Raw genomic sequence first — 21,738 nt, 5'->3', positions numbered from 1 at the left:
TTAGCACATCGTTTAGATATTTTGTCCAAACATTGCGTCATTTTAAACCGTCAAAATATTTTACCAAAACAGCTCAACACCTTTTTTAACCAATCACATTTCCCATGAATTCAACGAGTTACTCAGAGGTTCCCCCCCAATTAGTAACATCTGAAATTATGTTTACATCCATGCATGTGAAATTTTGTCAGTTCATTAATTCAGCAATTAAACTACCCACTCAAATGTATTTTGCCACCAATTCGTTTTATTCAGCGCATTCCGCAGTGGTTCCAACAGCTGTTAACAACTGTCAATCGTGTTTTCATTTGCAGCACCCACTCACCAATCGGCTGACTTTCACACATTCACATTGACACACTCCACTCCATTTCGCTATTCCCACGCTTGTTTTGATAGTAAAAAGAAAAAAAGCCAAACTGTTCAAGAGAAAATAGTTGCGTTGGTTTTTTTCAGTTTGAATTAAAATTCATAGCGAATTCGCTGTCGATAAGCCCAGATTCTTATTAGAGGGAGTGTGAATGTGTTTGTATGTACGATAAGCAGGCGCTTCAGTTGTAAATACAAATGAATCTCGAGAAGTCTTAGCATTTTGTGCTTGAGAAGTTGACTTTAGGTTTTTGACATGCGAATTTTTTTTTCTTTATTTTTGCAGTAGAGTACTTAATGCAGCTAATCGCTTTCTCACAGACGCACCTTGGCTTCGAGAAATTTTTCTAGCTTTTGGTATTACTGCAAAGCAATTAAAAATACCCAGCGGCTAAAGAAATGAGGAGCTGCACTGCTGAAGCCGACGAGCCTAACAGCCCGTCAAACAGACCAGTTCGGCGTGCGCCTCTTGGCATCTAACTTGGAGAACGCGCGTGTGGCGCCAGCCAAGCTCAGCGCGCTGCCCGCCACACTGCCTCGACGCATTTTTCAAAAATAAAAATCCCATAAATAAAGCGCAACTATTTTTAAAATGAACAACAACACCAATAGAGAAACGGGAAGGCTTTCGGCCTGTCGATGCGATGGCGAATAACCAGAAAAAGGGAATTTACAACAACAGCAAGCAACACAGAAGTAATGTCACATAAATTGCCGTTTCGTTTCGTTTTGGAGCGCGACAAAGAAATCGTGGACGGCATACATTGTCAATGAAAATAAAATAAATAGAGGAATTAAAAAGAAAAAATGCATATAAATATTATTTAATCCAACAACGCGAGCAAAATCGAATACATTTTACTAAATGAACTGAGAAATATGGAGAGTCGGCATCATTAGACGCGCTTTGCACATAAATTTCGCGGCTAATCCAAGCAATGAGCGTTAAGCACATGTTGTGGCAAGAAGTGGATGCTGCTGGGGAGAGTGCGAAAGCTAATAAATGTCTTGGCAGTTCATTTGGGCGGCTATGAAATGAGGTAATAAGTAAATAAATGTATTGGAAATAGTAACTTGAAGGAGCCTCAGTAAGAGGTAGTTGAGGAGGCGCAGTAGGTCGAGTATGTTGCCAAAGGGCTGCAAAAGGTGTAAAAGGCGAGAAAAAGTGAAGTGAAACGAAGTAGCCAAATAAATATATTTTGTTAGAATACAATTGTACACAAGACCAATTGAACAGCTGTGCGAAGAGTCTAAGAATTACACTTGGAGTGATGACAAGAACTCTTTTGTATCAGCAGCGCTGACTTCAAATTAAAATAGCGTATGATTTTCATGACAGCAAACTATGATCAACTTTAGTGACTGTGAAACTCATAATCAAAGGTTCTGAGCAAGCACTGCAAACAACAAATTACCGGATCAATGTCAGTGGTCGGCGAGGAACTCTGAGTGACAGCAGAGGCCTGCCTGCAACACTCGACTCAAGTAAGTAAGCAAGTGGTAAGAATGCCAACAGACAGACATGCCAAGAATTGAAGACACTACTTGTGCATCGAAGAGGACAGTAGAGTTCTTGCGCGTCTGCCAGGTACAACTACGCGATAACAGTGGCTCACAATGACAGTGGCACGACAATGTGATGAAACCTCGCCGCCTGAGTCACCGACTGCCATTGTTTGGTAGCTGACAAGGCAGCGACGCTCATCGCTGTGCCAGTGAACAGTCAGAGCCACAGCCGTGGACGCGCTACCCCAGCCACTCACCAATAACTGAAGCGAAAAGCAGAGCAACAAAAGTGAATAAGAAATCAAGGTAGCCAAGACTGCATAAATCAGCGTTGTAGTAGCGCATTTGGGGGGAAAAAATGAGCGCGAAGCAGCCACAAAGGAAATCTCGATTTTATCCTGCACGGAGCGACAGCTCATTTAAACTGGACATCTTTTTTTTGTTGCACTGGGCGTTTGTGTGTTTGTTTGTGTGCTGTGCACAAGAGGAGACACATTTAATAGCTGTTGTTGTATGCTGCTTTCATATTTTCTGCTGCAAATTTTTTTACTTAACTTTTTCATGTAAGCAGCTGTGCTGTGTACAAAATGAACGTGACTTGGCTGCTGCAAGTGGACTTTAATAAAAGGAGTAGCCCAAATGGAAGATGAAGAGAGGAGGAGGACGAGTGTAAGTGTAGCAGAAAAAAGGAGGTTATCCATTGTGTTAATACGAGTATTATGCTCGTTGGGTATGATGTTGTGCCGCACAGTTGCCAACGGAAGGCGTTTGAAGCGCGGCCGATCAGTTGCATGCATCTATAGAACTTTATATAAAGATGCGGTGGCATAAAGGCACAAATAAACGTATGGGCATTCATATGGGAGTATATGCGAGTGTGTGCTGGCAGACTTACCCTGCAGTCAAAACTACCAGTTCCGAACTACTTTAACACCAGTTGGCTTTTCAACAGCAGCAACTGGTATTTTTAACACACTTTTATTAGCTCGGGTTGTATGTATGTAACGGAATCTTTGAGCTTAATTTTCACTGGCTTCTAAAAATCTGATCGACTTGGAATTTTACACACCTATCAAGGACCGATGACAATGCAATAATTTGATAAAAGTTTTCCATTATCCTTATTAGGATTACCAGGATTAATATTTTCTTTTTTTACCTGTGGGCAAAAAGTAAGGTGAATTTGGTTGTAAAATGAAAAATCTTTATTTCTAATGAAATCCGCCTTTTATGCGTATTTAACCCCAACATCTACCATTTCTACTAAATGTGTCTTATAATACGTTTACATATAAGTAAATGATCTACTTTTTCGCGCTTAACTCAAAATCTGTAATTAAAAAGCGCGATTTCCCATACAAAATTTGTCTCCCAAAATCTGAGATTATAAAATAATCCTAGATAATAACGATATTTTTTGGCATACAAGCCTGTGTTTACTGTGTTATCGATAATTATTATCACGAATGTAAGGAGAAACATCAAAATAAAAACTAAATGAAATGGATGCCGGGAAAGAAAACAGGTCTGTAAACATAATTCTAATAAAATTTTTGTCAAATATTATTAAATAGGGATTCATTTTACAGAAAAAAGCGTGTGTCCATGAACGTTTTGTCCTCTTATTACTTATTATAAAATGTAATACAGCAGCTAGTCCTTGACGATTTGCGCAGAATGCTTCAGGTCATTATCTTGCTGGAAGATCCAGCTCGAGCCTAGGCCTCGTTTGTCCACGGATGGCATCAGGTTTTGTTCCAAAATGTGCTTGTATTAGAAGCGATCCATATTTCCTTCAATGAAAACGAGGTTTCCAGCTCCTGTGGCTGCAACTGCTCTCCAAACCACGACACTGCCACCACCATGCTTTACAGTCGGAATCAGATTCCTAGGATCCATGGCAGTGTTTGGTTTTCCCAAACTTTGGCTTTGCCGTCGTATCCAAATATGTTGTATTTGGACTCATCAGTGAATAAAACTAGTTTCCAAAATTCTATTCCCTTATAAGATGCTTTCTTGCAAACTCCATACGAAGCTTTCAGTTTTTCTCGCTTATAAGGGGCTTCTTGCGAGGAGTTCTGCAGTTGTTACCTTCATTATTAAGGGTCCTGCTTATTGTACGTGGGTGGACAACAATTTGATACCTCTCGGCTACCTCCTGGGCCAAATCAGTAGCATGTATTTTCGGATTCTGATTCACTGCTTTGCGAATAAAGAATACATCTCTTCTTCTTGGGCTTTTGCATTTTGCTTCCCTTTCATAACCCTCTGTACATATGTAGTTGCCAATAGAATGATTGTAATATTTACTATATCAAGCATCCCACGCTTTTAACTCTAATTTGAATTACTCTATTTGTATCTTAATTTTTGTTATAATTCTGTTCTGAGGTAGTTAACTATGACTGATCGTTCGATTTGCTATTACTTCATTATAGGTCCCTTTGTCATTAAAATTTATTTTCTACTTTTTAGTTCGATTAGCAATAAAAGCGTGTTTTTTAGTTTTTTTAAACTATTTTTTTTAACATAGCAATGCCTTTCGTCCGCTCTATTTAAGCAGCGTATAAGGCCCCATATAATGCCTCGTATTCTTCCCGATTTAAATAAGATCTCTATTTCTAAAGAACTTGTCTTTTTCCTGCACCGCTCCCAGTTGAAATATGCTAACTTATAGTAAATGAAGAATACAAATTTTTGCATGCACACCAACCAGGTATTTTTGGAACTAGTACACTTCTATTCCCAATCGAACTGGTTGACCTCTTCCATAAATTCAAAGCCTATGAAGTAAAAAGTTGCCTTGCAGTTTGGCTTTTCATTGCGGGGTATGTATCCCTGTTTAGCTGCACTCGTTAGCTTGCAACATTATTCATTTTTATATTCTCTATGTGTTTTTCCCCTCAAGGACTGCTCCACCAAACAGTTAATAATTTCATGTAAGGCCAGCAAATTAAGTGGTTAGTTTTTTTCTCAGCGGCAGTTGAAATATTACATACAAATGTGTATGTGTGTGAGTGTGTGTAAGTTTAGGTTGTAGCGGTTGGCCACTACGGGGCATGCTCAACCTCATAGCCATTGTGATGTTGCATGGGGAACTTGTTCTGATCTATGACGGAGGGTAGAGGGCGACAAGCGACCACAAAAATGGGCACTGAATTATGGAAGCCATGGAAAATATGAGCCACCTTTCGCAGTCTAAAGAATTTGAAAAGTTGTTGTGTTCCGAAAATTGCGTGACTTTCAAAATTTTAAAAGTTTATAACAGGTTCTATTGGTACGCGCTGCTCTAAAGCGTTAAGAAAGCATTGAGAGGCTTATAAGCTTCGAAGATACTCCGATGGTATCGGTAAAATGCCTTTAACTCTCGTTGTAGATCAGTGGAGGGCCAACTTTGAGCTCTCGACACACTCAGGCTATACTTTGGGTTTTGTTGTCAGTCCGCTTTTGCGGATTTGTGATTCGAAACTCTGACAATGCCTTTATAGATCTGATGAGAAGTAAAGTAAATAAATTGTGGGCAAATGGAGTCCTATTTCAACTACCATACTACATTTCACAACGCTCTCTTATTTATTCATTTGTTCTACCGGCATAGAAAAATTAATTTCTATTATTTCTGAAATAAATGAGTTGTCTAAGGGAATACTGCAGCATATGAAACTCTTTTTACAGCAACTCATCTACTGTTCGTTTCACTCTTCATTTCTATTTCAGATTTTCTATTGAAAAGGATTCTGTCAGATTTTCTTTAGAAAGAAATCAAAAAATAGAACAATAAAAGGGGAAACTAAGGGGTGAAAATGCTCTTCAAAGATTTATCCTCGTCAAATTATACTACAGAACAAACTGACACTTTTTGCACGAAATACAGAGATATTAATGACCAAATTTTGAAATTTTGGGTCACTGTAAAAAAATTCGGGCATACTGTGTATAACTTTGCTAGACGAGAATGGTTTTTTCTTGGCCTAGTTTTAGGATTACAAAAAAAATAAAGTAGTTTTTTTTTCTTTTGCAATAAGAAATCTTCTTTTTTTTACTCAACACAGCGCTGTATCAGATTTTTAGCGCGAAATAAAAAAAAATTAAGTTAAATGCAGCATTTAAAAAAACTCAAATCACACATTAGCGGCGTCGACAAGGAAGCTACCAAACACCTGTTATGAAGTACGAACCCTCAATGTTGGCAAATCGTGCATTTGTACAGCGCTAAGTGCCGTTGCACGAAGCCAATGGACAACGCGTACTTTTGTGAAAATGTAAGCAAAACAAATTCGATTCAACAAAGAAAACATTTTAGCTGCAACTTCTCCACTCTCCACTTGAAATATTCATAGATAATGTTTCTTCTTCCGCTCTCCTGCGCATTCTTACGGGAGTATGTAATCATTCTTATGGATTTTTATTGCTATAATTAATGCTAATTTATTTTTCGACCTGAAACGCCATCTCTAATGCCGCATCTAACTGAAAAGGCTTTTGTTGGAGGGCCCACGGTTCTTAAGCTCTACACGCATCAATTGACTTACGTTGCTTTGCATATATATATATGTGTGTGTGTATATATATGAAGTAGGAGCATAAATTTACACCGCATAGATGCTTGCTGTAAACCGTTAATTAACACAAATTGCTAACAACACTGAGTAAAAGCTGAAGCAGAAGCTGGGCTGAATCGATGTTTGAAGTTGAGAATTTCACAACTACGACTGTGAGTAGCACAAATAATAAAATAATGAACTTAGCAAAGTGAGCTCAAACAGTAAAAGGCGAACATTTTAAGACGAAGGCAGATTGAAGGCAACATCGGCTGTGTGAGAGCAAGTGAGACAGCTGCTCTGGGGCACACAAGCCAATAATTAAAAAAAAATCAAAAATTAATATGAATAAATGGAAAAAATACACAAAAAACATAAAATGTAAGCCTTCTGTCGTTTGTGTTACTCGTTTGTTTGCCCAACATTTCGAAATTCAGTCAACAACAACGACTTCAGTGCTACTGTTCGATTTCAGCTTCCCATGACCACCTTTTTTACGGGCAATTCAAGTGAATTTCACCCATTAAATCCAATAACGATTTGAGTGTTTGCCAATATCACAATAACAATGAAAAGTGATGCGCAAAATGGAAGTTGGGAATGTAATTTGCAAGCACGGCGGAGAGAAGAGTAAAAACGGAGTCAGCCCTCCGTAAAGGAATTTAAATTTTAGGAAATTATGAAAATTTAATTTGGAAAAATTATTATTTTATTATTATTCCGTTTTTTACGCTTCTTTCCGCCGTGAGAAATTTAATTTGGAACAGTTTTGGACTTTTTAAGCGGCAATAAAAAAAATTCAACTTATGAAACTGATAGCTTTATAGGGTTGGCTGGACAACAAATTTGTAAGAACTTTCAAAAAAAATATTTTGTGGATGTGAAAATCAACAAAACTCAATAGTAGACTCTGGGCCAGTGATTGTGCCGAGTTTAATGAATTAAGAGGGCCTGCTGATATAAACATCTCGCCTTGCTTCTCAATAGGCTTGATCGCTTTCAGCATACCTTTGGTAGTATTAGATGCTTACTAAAGCTTTCACCCAACTATCACGCAATTCTCTAACTGAGTACCTATTCTCTGAAAAAGAGATTGACTTCATAAGCGCCTTACTCCAAAGCATCAGAGAGTGTTTCTCTTACCCCTGTTGAGGTGGAGCTTTGACAAACCCTTGAACTGGTTTTTTCCATGGCAGCTTAATATTATCGTGAATATAAAAATGCCTATGGTCAATTTTAACAGTTTTTCAAGCTATCAAATTAATAGCAGCATTTATCACAATTCTCGCATGTGAAACTTCTCTACCAACTTCAGATTGCACTGAAAATTTCACCACTCAGTAAAACTTTTCGGAACCTTTTTCTAGTTGTGGGGTGATGAAAGTCCTTTGTTGGCTTCAAGTTCTATACTTTTGCGGTAAAAGCCATCAAAAGGCTTATAAATTGTTATATCGCACCACCAGCCTCCTTGAAGGCATTTAGCAAAACAAAAAGACTAATTCCAAACTTGTTTGTTATTTGGCTTCCTCACTCCAAAATTTATTGTGCTTCATTCACAGAATTCGTTCTTTTGCTTCACGCAAGAATAACCCAAGAGTTTGCCTCTTCAGCATTACTCAAATCCATTTCATTATATCTCATTATAATACCAAAGCAAATCATTGTCATATTTTCACAATACGGAATGACTATAAAATTACAAAAATAATTACCGAAGCCTCTGAATTTTAATTAATTTTTCTAACCGCAACATCGTAAAAATCTACAAATCAGGCAATTAAGTAATTTACCTTATCGCCGTTGACACCACTCAAACAATGATATCTGCCTCATATCAGAGACAAATTAATTTGTGGCACTTAGTTGCTGAAGCTTAATAGACGCGACTGGTACAAGTAGATAAACGCCACAAGCGTTGAATATGTCAAAATTGAATAAAAAAAAAATTATAAAACGTAGAGAAGCTTGTTAAAAAGCACAAATGACATGACATTCCAAGCGTTACGGCTGATGGCCGACGGCCGACGGCTGAGAAACTGTCAACACTATTAAAAAAATTAAAACCATGACTGATGTTAGTCAGGGCCGGTGACTGCTGCAGAGTAAAGAAGAATGAATAGAAAAAAGAGAACAACTGGGGATATGTGAACGCCAGCCCAGCCAAGCAGGTATAATTTCTGAATGGTCAGTAGCGCTTGTCGCTTATCTAAGAGATAGGAGAAGGTACTACAACAACTCAGCGCTGCTAACAAATATTTGACATACAAAATGGTACCAATTTTGAGGTCGCTTGTCAGACAGCTCAACAGTCGAACGGGCAAATAGTTACCGGCAACAGATACAGCTACAGATAAAGTGACAATACGGACGCTGGCCAGCAAAGGTCGCGCGCATGAATATCTCTCTGGATTAGGCTGGCATGACACAGGAAGTGAGCTATTTGCGCAGCAGACGGTGGAGATAATGGCAATGGCAAATTTCAACCTTCTGTAAAGAATTTTGCACGAAAAATGCTCAAGTAAACAAAATGAAAAATGTGAGATACTATTTCTTTATGAGTTTTCCCTCGATTTATTTCGTGTGAGTGTCTGTGTGTGGATTGGTGTGTAGATTATAGCGAGATAAAAGCGGTAGGTATAGAGCGCGCATTGCCTGGGGTTACGGATGATGTCGCTGTGGTGTCAAATGTGGTATGACAGACATTTGACATGCCGAGCTAAAGCAGCAAAAGAAACAGAAACAACAAATATGGATATGTAGGTTTGTCAACAAGACTTTTATTGTTGCTGTTGCAAGTTGCCAGTGGCGTTGACAGCATAAATACCACTCGCATCAAAGCCAATTGAGGTGACAACAAAAACCACCATCACCACATCCACCTCCAATACCGCCGCCTCCACCAACCGCACTCATCGTTGAAAATTAACTGACAATTCGGTGTTGTGTTTATTAGTCGACGGCTGTTGTTGTTGTTTTTATTGCTGTCAACCTTGTGTCGCTGCTGGTGGGAACTCTCTGAAATCGCAGTATTTTTAAAAACTCAGATTTGATGCTTTTGTATTGATTACTGCTTTTGTAGTAGTTGCCACAACAACAATTTCCACATAATTTAATTTTTTTTGTTTTTTTTTTTTGTTTTTTTCATAAATAAATCTGTGGCATTGCATTGTGGCACACAACAACTAACATTGCGGTTGTTGAAACAATATTGTTACGCTCTTGTGGCCGTAAACCACACACACACGCAGATACATACACATGTGTGTGAGTCTAATTTTTGTTTATTTGCACATTTGCCTATTTGTTTGTTTATTGCCGCCAAATTGAACGGCGTTAAATGTATTCGTTGCGCTTATCTACGCCCCAAGCAAGGCAGGAGCAATCGCATGCAACAAATATACCTCCATTAACAACAACAACAAGCGTGATTGGCACATTGCATGCGGCATATTACACATTGATGTGTGGCAGTTACAGGCGTGTGGCGTGCACCATCAGTCAAATGGCAATTAGTCAAAATAATGTGTCAAATGGATTTATTTCTTAATTTGCCTGCCATAAGCCCGAATGGCGTTATGATGGGAACTTTTAGCAATTTGCGGCTAGAAAAAGCTGGAAGAGGAGGCTGATGAAAGTGTGTCAACAGCAATGAAAGTTGGAGAGAAATATAGAAGTAACACTTATGACAAGGAGAAATAATTAGACAAGTGGTTGAAGATGTTTCGGAGTGCCATGCAAAAAAACAATACAAATTAGAAAAAGTTACTAAGTAAGCAGGGATACTTAAAATGACATGTCTTTAACACAGCTTTTCTTTCGCTTCAATAGATATTTTATTTTATATATTTTACAGTCTTTGTGTGAAAGCTTCGTTTTCGCTTTAGAACTTTTAGAATTAGCAGCTTGATGTGAAGGGCATTCTCAGTAAAAACAAAAATAAATAAAAATGCTTCAAGCTTTTGTATGACCTTAACGGGGGAGCTATATTCATTGAGATTTATATGCCGCGCGAATAATCTAACATTTTCGTATATAGTGCTATTTTAATGCCTTCCAAATATTTAATTTTCTTATTTTTATTTTGTTCAACAAAAAAAAAAAAAAACCGGCGCACAAAATAAATAAAAACGAAAGCTGCTTTGTACAAGAACAAAAAAAAATGTTTTTGGCGAAACGCTCAATTGTGAAAGCTGTGCCTTTAATTTTAATTTGTTTGTTTGCTGGCGCAACTCCTTGGACGTTAACCTTGTTTTGACTTCATATATTTTGCTGGATCTGCTTCATTCTTCCTCTTCCCCTGTCAGCTTTTTAATGACTCAATCGCAATCGCTGCAAAGTGCGAGTGATACACAAATCTGATGCACCTCATAACTCAACGTGATGCATATTTTTATACCACCTATACGGCATGATGCACGCTTCTATAAATGAGCGAAATGTGCCTCATATTTTCAAGCATCGATATGTATGTATGTAAGTAAAACTAAGCAGCTGATGAAGGAGAAATCAGCAAGCAGGCAAAGACAAATGGATTCGGAAGGAAAAAACTACGATTTGAGTTGATATGTTGTTTTTGTTGTTGGACGCACACTTCCTGTGTGAAAAAGCAAACTGCACTACAAAGTCACTGAGCAACTAAGTGACTGAGTGACGTGCACAGAGTTGTTAGTATCGAGACTGCTGCTGGTTACTTACGACAACATTAGACTTGGCATAATGCGGCTGAACGACGCACAGTCGGCGAATGGCTGAGTGAATGAATCGTTCAGAGTGCATGAGGCAAAATGTGGAGCTGATGACTGAGTGCTACAAATGGGAGTTGGTGGCTAGTGAAGGGCAGCAGGTAGTTAGCAGTTGGGGGCGCCACGGCCGCCTCCACCGCCGCTACCTTCGATGACCTACAACTGATAAACTGCAGTTGGGAAGCAGCGGAAGAGATTTTACAGGCAGAAGTCACAGACAATTCGAGCGAAACCCAAATGCTGAGTATGTAAAACAAGAGATAAAGACAACAAAAGCAATTAAACAGATTAAACAGCTAAACTGATTATTTATTTTTATTGCGCGCTGTTTCTGGGTTTATTGATTTCCTGCGAATTAACAAGTGAATAGATGAAATCACAGTACTTTTTGGTTTATTACAAAAAATCTTATTTACACAGCAGCACCTCATCTAAATTATGTGGGGGCAAATTAACATCAACTATTAAACTATCAGCAATTGGCTGTTTTTCGCCTCATTTACGATTTTCATTTTTTATGATTGCGCTCAGCTCCTTGCTGGTGGTCTCTTGCCGCTGCCGCCACTTCAAAACCTTTGCGCAATTAAACTTCCGCAATGCATCATAAACAGATCGTAGATACCCCATTATTATAATTATGAGCCCGAAGCAATCCACGTCGCTGCCCATCGCTCCTCCCCTCCACACTCCGCCATACACAGCAGTGAACAGCAATTCGATTGCAGCTGGATATACAGGCGACCGGGCGTTGCAGCGACCGTCACTTCACAAGGCCACTTGAGCGCGCACATAAAACGCCTCCGATCGATGCGCTTTCAAGCACTAAGCATCAAATACTCACAGACATTCAAAAAGCGCAGTGATAGAGCTACTAAGCCGCAGTTAGAGATATTTTGTGTGCACTTCGATTTGAGTAATCGAGCTGAGATTCTTGATCAGTTATGTGGCACTATGTTTGTTTTTAATTTTCTATTTATTTGGAATTTTCAGTCAGCGCATTGCTGTACTAAATATGCGTGCATGTATGTATGTATGTGTTGCCTGTCAATGCCTCATACCCCAATTTCCATTTTCTTTGTTTGCTAGCTCGCCAGCATATTTCGATATTACTATCATCGTTTATTTATTTATTTTTATTTGATCCCATTTTTTGCTTTATTCCCCTCTTTGCTTGATGATTGGTTTTTCTATGTGTGTCTTCGTTAGTTTTATTTTTGTTGTGGAACAAAAGCGTTAATGAACGGCCGCACGCTTGTTGCCACCAGCCATACCCGTCTGAGGGTCTCAGCTATATTAGTTTTGCTTACTCGGTAAAACGCAGGTGGGTCAATGAGATTGAAATCCCTAAAACTTCAAACAAAAAAAAAAAAAAAAACAACCAGAAAAAGCATATCTTCACCTACCAGGAAGGCAGTGTGAAACCTAAGTAGACGATTTGTAAATAAGTTTGAAGGAATCAAATTAATGTACCACAAATAAATCTCTTTCATTTGTCCGGCGTTGTTAGCTTGTAAGTGCCTGAAGCTTTTACCCGATGGCGAAAGTGTTTCTTGTAGGCGGAAGCAGCCAATGGAAGTTTTTTTGGTTTGCATCAGTTCACAAAAATAATTAGATAAACATGCACGTCTATTTCTGCACTTCTGCTAAAATATTTTTCATAAAAAACAGTTAGCTCGACGCCCGCGGTAGTGCTTTCACAAACTAAGGTTTTAATAAAGGGATGCGAATACTGAAAGCAGTTTATGTTTGATGCATTTGGTATAAATTGTGAAAGGAGGTTTTATTCTTTAACTATTTTCCCAAGTAACTCGCAAAACTCCAAAAGGCCAAACTCTTTGCGTTGCGCACACATAACAAGAAGCACGTTTCTATGTGTTTCGAAAAAAATTTCCCGCTGCCTCATTTTTAGCTCGACTTGCAAGTGAAGGTTCAAGTTTCCATTTCCCTTACACAAATTCACAAATATTCATTCTTTCGCAGGTGGTTTCACAAAATAATCAAAATATCCTTGACAGTTTTAAAAGGCATAAGCATTTAATTTTTTTACATCGTCTGAAAAATGAGAGCTCAACCATTTGTTTCGTAAAATAAAATACGAAGTTCATATTCATTAAAAAAAAAAAATCTTTTGTAAAATATTCATATTCATATTATTATAATTCGGTTTCAATTGATTCGGAAACGAAAGCTCAATTCTTGAAAAGGGAGCTTTCAGAAAATTGGCAGAGCTAAGATCAATTCGCTGGTACTGGCGCTTACAGTAATTACTCGCTACCTTTCTTCGGCAAAGGCCCAGCTACTCTAAAAATGATAGATGCATTATAGGTGAAAAAAATCCAGCAGCTCAGTTGCTGCAACTTCATTCACTACATTTTTCTAATGCTGCTAAGCATTTCGTTTATTTTAAAAGTTTTGAGCGCAACTTCTCCCTTTTGTCGTCAGCAACTGCTGAGCGGCTGATTGACGCGCGCCAAGTGAATGAGTGAGTAGTTGAAAGAGTTGTCAAGGAAATAAAAAGTACTAAAAAATAAAAAAATAATAATAAAAAATCTCACTTCATGATACAGCCGCTAAGGCGGACGGGCGCATCTAACCTGACCTGTCACTACCGTCGCGCGCAGCTATCCATCAAATAATATTGAGCGTTTGATGGCGTCGTTGAGGCGTCGTTTGGTTGGGTTCTTGTGGTTTTGTTGATGTTTGAAATACTTCATTGAATTTTTGACTTTTATTTGAGTCAATATTCTATTTGCTTTTCCATTTCATGTTTTTTCTCTTCTCGAAAGCAATCATTTTCCGTGGCGTTCGGCTTACACGTCTTATTATACTTTTAGATTTTTTTTGTTCATTTTTTTTCTGTAGCTTTTCACCGAAATCAATCGCCCAAAAAATTTTTATTTGAATTTTATTATCGATTTGTAGTTAATAAAAAAGTGCTGAAAAAGTTAACAGCCGACGAACACATGTGCATGGGTGGTATTGTTGTTGTTGTTGTAGCTGCTTATGCATTCTGTGTATCTAATATACATACATTTATTGAATCAACATCAAATAAGTAATCACTTTTAGTTGCTTTTTTCCATTTTTTCTATCTACAATTTTGGTTTCTTTTTGCCTGGTCGAGTTCGTTACAAATTTTCAGTCCCTTAGTTGTGGCAAGCGGCAATTCGTCAACATAATTTTTTTTAAATCATATCGATTCCCCGAAAGAATCAATAAAGCCCACAAAGTTAATAATTTAATGAAACTCTACGTGTTGCACATTAACAAAATGAGTTAATTAGAGCGCAGTCGGCGTGGTCAGCGGCCTTTATACCATTGTGCACACGCTTGATATCTGTTCAAATGCTATTAACAGTGCGTTAATTTAGCAAAACATTGTGTTTTATTTACAAATATGTGAGCCTACGATTTTTCGACAGTTATTCGCTACTTGACCCGTGCGCTATTTGACCTTTCGTACCTCAAATGCGCTAACAATCCACAATTTAACATGTCTGGCCCAAAACCAGTTATTATTCGATACCTAAGCGTAGTTGAAATCTATGAAATTTTTTGCTTGAAGCAGTTCCTATTTCATGCCTAATTTTTGTCTGCCCTCCACTCTTTTTCTCACGACTGACGCGCTTAAGAAAGCCATCAAACTCCAATTTGGCGACTTTGACCGGCCTCTGCAATGCACGGCGTACTGGTTTCCTCCAATTTACCAGGCCCTTATGAGCTTTGCTGGTTGCCTAACGCGGCGAATTCCCGTGGCGCGCTTGGCAATTCAACAATTCATCTTGTGCATAGATTTCTTGTGTTCAATTCAAATTGCTCAAAAAACCTTGTTTTAAAGCCTTTAGCAGAAAGAGTTTAAGTTACCAACTACTTAGTTTAATTGCGGTTACCTCCTCACCTCCGTCAGTTTAGGAAATCCACTTGCGGAAATTATTACTGAGAATAAGGCAGCATTGGAGACAGGCATCCTGGAACCAAGAAGGTTTTATAGGTAGTCTGCAAAGAAATAGAGTAACTTTGATCTTTCTGGATTCATAATTTGCAGCATTCGAGTTTTTTTATGCTAAACACCCAAGATATAGGGAAATTAATAGTAGTTTCATATACAAAACAGCGATAACGGAGCTGTAAAGATAAGGAAACAATGTAGCTTGAAGAGGAGTTTAAGTTGCATGCACTCAACTTTCAGAATTATTTCAGATCAGTCGACGAAGTCAGAGGCTAAAGAACAAATGCGATGCCTATTCTCCTGTAGCATTTCCTAGAAGGCCTAGATAATCCTCGCACACCCGCGTAGAAGGGTTTTCAAAAAAACTTGGTGCACTACCAGCTCAGGGGGAAAAATTCTTCGCTTCTAAGCATCACAAAGACCTTTGCTACTTCGTAACATAGAGAGACTTCTTATCAGTCCATTTAACTTTACATAACAAATTCGCAAAGCAGTGATAGTTTCAGTAAAGGCTTGAGCAGCATAGAATCAGTGAATGGCGATTAACAGATCCGCCAAGCAGCTCGAAATTTACAAAAGCAAGTCTAGACGAAAAAAATTAAAAAAACGGTTAATGAAAAATTTCAAAAATGCGTTGATGCGAAGCGCCATTGGTGGTATAACCGCGCAGTTTTTCCCAAAACAGCTATGTAATTCGCGCCATAAGCAAAGCAAGACTCAGAATTGGTTTACAAAAGGCGATTATTCCAACAACATGCAGCGACAGAGCTGCTAGCTGCCCGCGCAATGCAAAGAAAGTGCAAGTAGGCATTGCGCAGGCGCGCAGACATTCCATTGCAAGCACGCAAACACGCGTATTGAGCCATGTAGAGGTAACTACCACTTCAGCTACACTTTTATATACCTGCGCGGCGCGACGCACCGGGTGGTAGAGAAATGAAATTGTAAAATTTAATGAAATGTATTTTGAAATTTTTTTCGCGGCAGTGTGGAGCAAAAAAAAGATTTGTCCAGAGCACAGAAAATAAGAATGTACAAAGTACTGATACGACCCGTCCTTACATATGGTGCAGAAATATGGACGCTGAAAACAAATGACATTCATCAGCTGATGTGCTTCGAAAGACGTATCATAAGGAAAATATATGGTCCGGTTGCAACAATAGATGGCAGCTACCGCATTCGCTACAATAATGAAATCGAAGAAATCGTTCAAGGACAAAATATAATACGTTTTATCAAAGCCCAACGAATTAGATGGATTGGGCACGTACTGCGCATGCCGAAAGAGCGAAATGCTAGGAAAGCTTTTATTTTAACACCAATTGGAGGAAGAAAAAGAGGACGCCCACGAAAGCGATGGTTAGATGACGTCGAATCAGATCTTAAGCAAATGAACGTACACAACTGGAGAGATGTAGCCATGGATAGAATAAAGTGGAGAAAAATTGTTGATGAAGCTATGGTCCACCACGGACTGTGAGGCTAAGAAGAAGAAGTGTGGAGCAAAATAGAACTACTTTAACGAGTTTATTTGCTTATGCTCACTAATACATTTATGCAAGTGTGTGTGAGTGCTATACTATGTACTCCTCTAGGCAGTGGGTTTTTGGTAACTTTTTTATCAAATAACCGGCAAACTCTTTCGATCTCTATTGCAGATATCCACGCATGAGCAGGCGAGTATGTGTATGTGTACATGACGAGTATGCGTGTTTGTGTGCATAGAGCACTGCTATCTAACATTTAACCCTGTTGCGTGTGGGTAAAAACGGAACGTGACTACGCGGAAAATCATCCGTGGGAGGGTTGGCGTATAGCTGTTTTTTGGGCACAACACGAAAAATCTTAATTAAGCGCTGCGAGTAATTGAGATGCTAGTGGAATTTGAATATAAATTATATTGATGTGGAACAGAGTGACGAGATAACCAACGAAAGCGCAACTGGCAAGTTAACAAAAGCGTCTTTTATAATGAGTGAACAAAGTGACTAATAAGGGAAATTTTTCAAAAGATTTCAAATGAGATTAAACTAAAAAATTAGCCTTTTTTCAAAGACCACAAATACTGAGATATAACAAAAATTTAGAAAAAAAAAATTATTTTACTCTAGTTAAAATTTATTTTGCTTAATCTACCTTTAGAATACTTAAATTATAAAGGGAACACTTCTCGAACCTGTTAAATAGCGACATGCTCATTCCTTGGGCAACCATACCAACCTAACCTAACCTAAATAGTGACAGCTGCGTGAGTCACAGAGCATGTGAAGATCCCTGTACCCCAATCATTGGCGACGATACCGTCTTTCCGCAACCCGACAATGACGAGATGAGAGTAGCGATTACGCGGCTAAAGAACTGCCGGCTGAGCTAATTAAACATGGCGGCGAGGAGCTGGTAAGGTAAGGTGCACGCATCAACTTCTACGCAAAACATGGTCGGATAAAAACATGCCTGCCGACTGGAATTTAAATGTGCTCTGCCCAATTCATAAGAAGGGTGATTCTGTAACTCTGTGTCAATTACCGCGGGATTAGTCTTCTAAATATGGCACTCTTATTGCATATTCTTAAAAGATGAAAATGGAAGCGGAATGTTACCAAATTGGCTTTCTAATGGAACTGACAAGGAAGCCCACGAGCAACTTGCCACCTGGAACGAAATTAGACATATAGCGTCTGGAGAGCTTTTTTCCCCCTTTGCTCCGATTAAGAACGATAATACGTGCAGAGAGGTGTTTTTTTTTTTTAATTGTTGTTCTTTAGTTCTTCTCAAAAATGACATCTAAAAGTATATATTATCAAGGAATAAAAAGAATTCAAAAATTAAAGAAATATTTTGAAGCAGAAATGGGCAATCAATGGTGACCTTCATTCATATTGGAAACACACGAGAGAGCAAGAATCGGGTTTCTACTTTCCAAAGATTATGATTGACTTTGATGGTCACAACACCCTACTCTTCCTCTCTTAAGTGCCCTTACCTTCGTTAAGTGAATTGCTAAAAACCTACCAAGGATATATAAAAAAAAATGTTTGATATCATTTTTCTTACAAACATCCACCTGCCCATCTGAAATTTTCAAATCAAGTTTACAAGAACTTTTCTGCCGATTTTTCATAACAAAAGCTAAACTTCATAAGTTACATTTTTCCCAGCATAGCTAACATCGCTGCTGCTGCACTTGACCTGCGGCCAACTGACGGTCTCCACGATCTTCTTGAACTAATTCCAAGTAGCTCAAATATTTTCACACATTTCTCTTTATATTTCTTTAATTTTTTTTGTTTTTGCATGCCGTATCATTCTCTCCATGCGAGCTTGCATACAGCGAAGTCTTAGTCTCTAAATGCTCAAGCAATCAGTCGTAGGTCGTTCGCATTCGCACCGCAGCTTCAACTTCACCCAGTTTGCTTGGCAGTTTTTGTTTTTTTTAATTTGCATGAAGTCGCTATGCCGCTTGGCTGAGAGATGCTATATGCAATTCATGGATTTTCCAACTGCAACAAAGTGAGAAAAAATGCAGATCTGTAATGGTGCACACGCCACCCGCAGTCTGCTCCCCCCAGACGTTGCACTGGCTGAGCTGGCTGCTAGGCAGCTTTCTTGAATTTGTATCTGACTGTGGGCAGCGCTGAAAATATTTATGCAACTCGGTGCATTTATTCTATATGTGTTTGCTTTTGTCGCATAATAAAATATTTATAAATAAAGGAACGATTGTCTCTGACTACAAAAACAAAAAAATAAATAAAAATTTAATCTTTTGTAATTTGTGAGTTCGTGTGCTGCATCTTCATATGCATGCATACATTTCTATAAATGTACATCACACACACACACACACGCACATATGCGCACAACATGCTGAGCGTTAAGATTCTTATCTATGCATATACATATGGACGAGCACTCGTTTGTATGAAAGTAGCGCGAAGTTAGCATTTGTTATTGTTGCCTTAGTATCTTTGTTGCCTTTGCCGTTGCTTTTGTTTTTGTTTACGCATCCTGCTGACAGCTTGAAGTTCATTGGCGCTATTTTTACATTTATTACATAGTTGTTATTGTTCTTTATTATTACATAAATTTTGTGCGAGCTGCATATTTGACGCGGAAAAATAAACACACGAAAATCATGAAGTGATGATCGACAGAGGAGTGGAATTTGAAAGTAAGTCAACCGTCACTTTCCCATATACAAATGTATGACTTTGGCCTTGAGCTCTGAAAGAAACTAACAGCAAAAAGTGAAAAGTGAATACGCAAGAATGCGAATGTTTTTGTCTTTACCGGATATTTTATACCTCGCACCCAAGAGAATATGTAAACCTCATTTGATTACGTGGACTTACTACGTGCCTATGATTTTACTTGCTTACTATAGGTCTGACATTCAGTAGGTATGGCCAAAACAAAAAGATATTCAGTGTATTACCAACTGCGCGTATGACAGGTCCAGCGCACTCATAGGTCCTGCAGCACTTGGTACTTCCAAAACACGAAGTCCTCTTCCTCGCCTTCCTTTTTGGGGTACCGTGTCGTAGATTCGCCTTGCTGGAGCGCTTTTCAAACCAATTTTAAAAGCTTATTTTGAAAAGTAAAAAGTATTTCTCGGAAAGAGTTTTCATGACAGAAATGAATTCGGTGGCTTGCATTATGGCTGCTATTAGAAAAGCCTTTTTCTTTCATTTGGCATTTCATATCCCAGTAAGCAACGAAAGCGAGCCCAACCGAATGGCTATGGCGGTCGTGACTAAATATATTAAAATTGAAACTGTGAATTCGTTGCACTTTGTTTAAATTATGTATAAAGCTTTAAACTATATAGTTTGTTGTTGTTAATCTATGTGTTCATGAAAAAAAAGTTGTCAAAACTGTGCAATTCATTGCTCTGCTAATATTATATACATACATACTAGACCGGAGTGAAATACGTAAATTTTTTCAAATCATATCGTAATAGCAGGGAAAAGTTGCTACATATCAATACAAATTCAGGAAAAAAAAGAAATTTCAAATCGGTTAATATCTTCCGTTCGCGCATTGCATTTAAAATTTACAAATTTTATAATAAATTGAACAAATATTCGAAAAATTGTAAGAGGTGGAAATGATGTTAGATAAAGTTCATTTTTTGTAGACTATTACAACATCAGGTATAGTTTGAAAAGAAAAACGTCTACCGCTCTATCAAAGCCCCTACAGCCCCTGAAAAGAAGTGGAAAATGTCATTTTTTGTATAAATTTACGTAATTGCGGGTGGTTAGTTTCTCTATTTTAATTTTTGTATAAGTCTTCTTGAGTATATAAGTAGAATAAATTATTCCCCTCTTAGCGCGCCCACTGACCACACTATCTTAAAGAAGTTTTGTACAGCTCTTGGCCTGCCCTTTTTGGACGACTCAGAACTCACCGCGTGAAGGTTACTGTACGACGAGTTCCACCCACTCCCTTCCCAACCAACCAACCAAAGATGAAAAATTATTTATTCGGGAGTGGCAAAGTCTGCTTTAGTGTCAAATTGAGGCATAACTGTACGAGAAGTGAGTGCTGCTCTTATAAACCCATCACGTCTCTCGTTCCCATACACTTTTGAGGACGCTTGAGTTACTAGTTTTACGCAACTCTCCACAGCTTGCGTATGGCATGGAATATTTGTTAAATCTATGGTTAATTTAGGTTTTTCTTTATCAGAAATTAATTGCAAGATATCTTCAGAAGATGCCTCATAGGTAATTCATTAAAATGGAGGAGACAGATAGCCCATTGTACTGGTCTTTTTAAACGCGTTTCAATGAATTTTATTGCACCATTCTTCCACCCAGTATTTGTTGCCGTACCATCACATCCAATCACTACAACATTAGATTTATTTATACCATTTTCTTCAAAATAATTTACAATGCTGTATGCTGTGTCCTTTCCACTTTTTGAAGTAGGTAGTAAATGACAAAGGTACTTTGAGCCTGGTTCTGCTATTACTGAAATGTGCTCTTCTTTTTTTATAGATTGATAACGTTTGTTTCCTTTTTCAACTAAAACTAAAGTGTCATCCATCCTGCCATCAAAATACACACACATCGGATCGTTTAATTGCTCTATTGCATTCCCCGATTCGATAAGTTTTAGTCTACATTTTTCTTTTTCTCTTCTCATTTTGCTTCGATCAACAACAAAAGAAGTATCTTTGTCCGTTATAAGACCAACGTCTTTAAATGCACTAGACACAATAGCTGCTGCTGCTCTATCAGATACTCCAAAACGATCACTTGTGAAGGCCGTTGCTGGAAGTGATAAGCGCATCTGTGCATTTTTGGAACTTGCTGACTGAGAGGAAATAGAGCGTGGGGTCTGAAAATCGGGATCATTCTTATCATTGTCAACTTCAGGAGTTATCTCTGTTTCAGAATCAATACTACTACAAGAAGGTCCAGGTAAGTTGGTCTGACTTAAGTGACGAGCTTTTCTCTGCAATTTTAATGTAAGCTTTTGAGTTTCTTTGGTATCTACTGTCCCAATCTTTCCTTGTCCGAGATATCTTTGAGCATATAGAAATTTGATTTCTAATGACAAAAGCAATTGAGTGTCATCTCGCACTTGCAGGACGAAATGTCAAATAATGTACTTG

General features: G+C 38.3%; 1 protein-coding gene across 6 annotated transcripts in view; it reads right to left on the bottom strand.

The window, feature by feature from the left end:
• The window catches only part of LOC129236841 (interference hedgehog), a 116,264-nt gene that overhangs the window by 83,008 nt on the left and 11,518 nt on the right, over nucleotides 1–21,738 (bottom strand). The window contains exon 3 of one of the 6 annotated variants that reach the window (XM_054871098.1): nucleotides 15,049–15,154. The exons of the other annotated variants lie outside the window; for them this stretch is intronic. The gene's annotated coding sequence lies outside the window, so the exon portion shown is untranslated. The remainder of the gene's footprint in view (nucleotides 1–15,048; nucleotides 15,155–21,738) is intronic. 6 annotated transcript variants of the gene reach the window in all.

Source organism: Anastrepha obliqua, chromosome 2 (assembly GCF_027943255.1).
Source record: "Anastrepha obliqua isolate idAnaObli1 chromosome 2, idAnaObli1_1.0, whole genome shotgun sequence".
Taxonomy (NCBI): Eukaryota; Metazoa; Arthropoda; class Insecta; order Diptera; family Tephritidae; genus Anastrepha; species Anastrepha obliqua.
The sequence above is the reverse complement of the archived record's forward strand: the minus strand, read 5'-3'. Positions and strand labels throughout refer to the sequence as shown.